Source organism: Helianthus annuus, chromosome 12 (assembly GCF_002127325.2).
Source record: "Helianthus annuus cultivar XRQ/B chromosome 12, HanXRQr2.0-SUNRISE, whole genome shotgun sequence".
Lineage (NCBI taxonomy): Eukaryota > Viridiplantae > Streptophyta > Magnoliopsida > Asterales > Asteraceae > Helianthus > Helianthus annuus.
The window spans coordinates 159,989,063-159,994,250 of NC_035444.2; positions in this window are offsets into that span (position 1 = coordinate 159,989,063).

A 5,188-nucleotide genomic window follows, 5' to 3' on the forward strand; every position below is an offset into this window, starting at 1 on the left:
CATGTATTCATCGTTATGCTATCGAACTGTTCAGGCTAACCCTACTCTCAAGCGCTCCCTTCAATCCATCAATCAATCGTTGTGAGTATACTCGATCCCTTTTTGCTTTTAGCACTTTTGGGTGTTACATACGTTACTTATTTCAAAACACAATCGATCACACTACTCAATTATTTGAACGCTAACCGATTCGCATCTATTACGTGACTAAATGAATGCTTGTTGTTATGTTTACACGTGGAATGCTGTCTGCCTGCCTTAACGACGTAATACTATAGTTTGGACTCAGCACCCGTTCACACGGGGGTTGTTAAGGACAATTACTTGCGTAGATTACGGTGGTAATCATGTATTGCGAACTGTCTTTGACAGTCAACCCGCAGTCATTGGTATCGATAGATCTTTGTCGATAATTAACATGCTTCGTTTTCCTCTGTGTACGTACTGGTTATGCGTAAACTATTCGAACTCTATTATGCTATTATCAAACTTGTATGCTCACCTTTACATTATATGTATTGACTTTATTTTAACGTATGTGACAGGTGTTTAAGATGTTTGCTTGCTAGGAAAGCGAGGCTAGAATAAAGCTCTAGAGGCCCCCAACAAATAGTTGTCTGTCAGGAACAAGCGTCTAGAGCATAGTTGTCTGTAGATCTTGTCCGACCGGGTCTTTAGAGGCATTTGAACAATATTTATTCGTTTTCAATTAAATCTGAGTTGTCGGAACAGAATTACTTGACTAGTTGTTATCTGTAATAATATATTGTATTATTTGGGATACGGTATGGGACGTATCATATAACTAAATAGTATTAATAGTTGTTGTGGAAACTTCTGGAAAATCTATTTCGCTCAGTGCCATGCCCCAATGATTTCGCCATCGGTTGGGGTGTGACAAATTGGTATCAGAGCCATAACTATAGGGAATTAGGCAAGACATGACCTAGTCCGGATCGATGTCTTAGAGACCTAGACTATAGTTAGGAACCAACAGGCCAAGCTTATGTGCTATATTCTAATATTCTTCGCTATCACTGCACTCGAATTTTCGAATAGAGTCAAGCGATTTAGTCGAGATTAGGTGTGAAAGCCGCAAACTCTCGACTAAATTGTTTGGTCTATGCTGATTTTATCAATTTATCAATGATTTCCTCATTATTTTCGATAACGAACGAGGATAATTATACCAAATCAGGAGTGAAATCCATATTTTGATGAATAATCTCCTCAAATTTTACTAAAACAAGGAATAAATTGCTAAGCCAGGGGTGAAACCCGAACCTTGGCAACTTATTCCAACTTTTACTCATCTCACCAAAGCCTCGACGGACTCCAATGACCTGAACTCACAAGTATGACCTAGGGAATACGCGTTGAATGCCCAAGAATCGAGGCAGAAACGCGATCCCGAAAGCCAAAAAGTGACGACAAGTCTACTGCGAATACTCGAATCGCTTTGGGTAGTCGATGTCTAGTAGCCGCAGACAATCTATTTCCCGATTTTTATGTGTTTCGATTCTGAGCCCGCAACTGCCAACTCTGATGATTCGTCGATTTTATGTGTTTTATGTGTGTTTACTTGTTTATGTGTTTAATTTTGATGTCCACTCGATTTTTTGCTATCACTTTGATCGACACACACGATTCGCATTGCTCTTCAACCTCAAAACGCTAACAAGTCGTTACGAACTTAGACGATAATATGCTGCGATATACGCTATACTGTACTCAACATGCTATACGATTATACGATACTATTTGATATACTATACGCGATCGCTATATACAAACGACTCGCGAGCTTTGAATGATAGGTTTCTGTATTCTGACTGCCTCTGTGATTAAATGTGTATGTGCTTCTGTGCTTAGGTGTCTCTGTGCTCTACGTGCCTACGTGCTTATGTGTTCCAGTGAGTATGTGATTATGTGAATCTGTGGTTATATGTTTACGTGTTATGCAATACATGTTTCGACGTATTTCTAAGCTTTAGTAAGTAGTAGACGTGTGAGGTGAGGTGAGATTCGATTGTTGTGTCTGAGACCTACGACGATGTCTGTTGCAGACCATGTCGTCATCTGGACACCGAACCCCACTTACTCGACAAGAGAAAAGAGACAGGCGTCTCGCTGCTATCATTGCCAAGAGTGTGGCAAAAGCTTCGAGCGAGGTGTATGAAAACGCCAGCAAATCGTCTGAGGAGTCGCGAATCGATGCTCCTAAAGATGCCAACAAGACTGGTTTCAGCTTCAAACAGTTTAAAGCATGCGGACCCAAAGAATTCACCGGAGAAGATGGCCCTACCGCCATGTTTCAATGGTTCGATTCAGTTGAAGTCACTCTGCGCCAAAGCGGCTGTCCTGAAAATCTCCGCACCCTCAATGCTACAGGCGTCTTCCAGTCCCGAGCTCTAGACTGGTGGACGACCGAACGAAACAAGCGCGGAAATAATGCAGCTTATGAGCTGACTTGGGAGGAGTTGAAGGCAATCATGATGGACGAATTCTGCCCTCCCCATGAACGCCAAAAGCTGGAGGACGAGTTTTGGAAAATTAAGCAGAATGATGGAGACAACGCTGCTTTAACTGCTCGCTTCAAGCAACTTAGCATCATCTGTCCCGACCAAGTCAAGACGTCAGACATGGCCATCAAGAAGTATATTCGAGCTCTACCCGATTGTGTTGCCGATTTCGTGCATGCCGCCAAGACATCATCGATCGAAGAGACCTACCTGCTTGCCGCTGAGATCAATGACAAGCGGGTAAAGTCTGGTTTTTGGGATAAGCATACCAGGTCTCTGCATCAAGCCACCACCGCATCGACCGTCTACACCACCACTGCTCAACCCTCCAAGTCATCAAGAAGAAAGAAGAAGCACAACAACAACAGCTCCAGCAACAAGAACTGTGCTGTGACAATGACTGCTGGTCCTCTACAAGCCGTACAGGCTCAGCAGCAGTCTCACCATCGACAAGCTGCAGTGATCAATGCGCCGCCAGCAAAGCGCGTGTAACACCTCGAAAAAATTTCGTCCAATAATGTCTTGACACGTGTCATAAGGTTCCGTTATGTGAAAACATACTTTAGAGGGACTAAAAGTGACAAACAGTGAAAACTATGGAACGTAAGGGTCCAAAGCGTCAGCAATGGATAAATAGGCTCTATGATAACCCTACATAATGTTTATAACCTTAAACGGATGGTTCATGGATCATACGACGCGGGAATTGCACAAAAGTGAAGTATTGCAAACTATAGGGGCCAAAAGTGTCAACATGTTTAATTTATACCTCTGAGTGAACTTTTGGCAGACCCGAAGCTTTGTAAAGCTAAAATATACTCACTAGTATATGTGGAAAAAATTTCATGAAGTTTCGTCAACGTATGAGAAAGTTATGGCCAAAACCATACTTGAAGGACTAAAAGCGTCAACGTCGAATTTCAGGGCTTTTCGGTTGAGCGCAAAATGTTCCGAGGACATTTCCATGTTGGTAAAAGTCCTAAGGTTCTTAGAAACCAAGTTTGGGGGTTTACGGGTCGAGAAAAGTAGCCGAAACATCGCGTACAAGCTCAGGGACCATTTCTGCCAAAATTGAAACTTGTTTGGCTGAACAGGGGGTCAGGCGACCCGCCTGGACTGACCCAAGCGGGCCGCGTGGGTCTGCCAGCGACAGAATTCGTATTTGGGGCTGAATTGGGTCCGAATTTGAGTTGTAAACAGCTGGTTCTTGCCTCCTTTTGCTCCAATAAAATGCCATGCATGGCTATTACTACAGTAGGCTACTCCCAAGACTTAATTTCCAGCTTTAAATCAGATTTAGATCATTGTTCTTGGCACTTGAAGTTGTGAACAAGGAGCTCTCTACATTCAAGAACTCTCTCAAGCTTTCTGGAGTTAATCTGATCATCAAGGCCGAATCCTAGTGTTCACTAATCACCTATAGGACCTTTGTAAGCTTTCAATTCAATCTTTAATCCGTTCTTGTTGTGATTATTGCTAAAAGTCAAACTGGTTGTTCATAAGCTTTGACTTTCTGATTAAATGGATTTCTTTCAGTCATTTCTCGAATTGAAACCTGTTATATGTTGGTAATATTATGGGAAACAAACCCTCAAAAGGGTACTCTCTGATTCCCACTACATGCATGCTAAATGTCGAGTCAAACCTATTTCTAAAAAGTCAACAGAAGCAATTTTTGTGAAAAATGACATGAATAATGATATAGATGACATGCAATCTGTTTGATCTTCATAGAAAGCTTTATTATGAATATAAGAATGTATTTTACCACGATCAACTCGACAATCTTTAGTGTAAACCCGGATTGGAACCGAAAGTCTTAATAAACGACTTTTTCGTAAACTATCGGTTCGGATCCGTACATGCATGTGTGAGATCTATATTTTAGAGCATTTTTGACCATTGGCATTTTAGTTAAACTTTCCGGAAATTTTATGTCATAAGTCTATGCTTAGCCGATTCGAATGCATGTTTCCGATTTATGCATAAAGTTGACTATTTTGCCCTTTTTGATATAAAACGTGATTTTTGGAAAAGTGAAAGAGTAGAAATCTTTATTTCTAATATATAAACTTGCACCGAAAATTTCGGATCAGTTGGTGGTCCAGATTGTGAGTTATGGCCATTAGCGTAAAACTATATTATGAATTTACATAAACGGTCCTTTTCGCGTAGAACCCGTTTCTGGCCACGTTTTGGTGCAAAACTTTTTACTAACAGAAGTAATATAATATTCTGGGAATTTTGATGATTTTTAATTAATTTTTGGCTGAACGGATCCTAGATCGCCTAGTCATTTCGGCTTATGTCGGTTTTGACCGTTTTAGTCATAAAATGAGTTTTACACATTCTTTTGACCCGAAACCTTTTTCTACTGATTTTATATGATGAATAAATTATTTTAAGTATTCTGGAAATATAAAAATCTCAGATTTAATTTGAAAACTCGAAAACGCCCTTAAACCGCATATTTAGCGTTTTAAGCGCATAGTAAGCGTTATACTTGTTTTAAACATGTAAGACTTATACCTACTGATGTAATTAGCATATTTTCATATAATAATAGTAAGTATAAGTATATGATCTCAGATTTCCAGTTTTGGCAGTTTTAGCCCTTGTGAAATTACTAAATTGCCCCTACGGTGCATAGTTTGGTTTTAAATGAC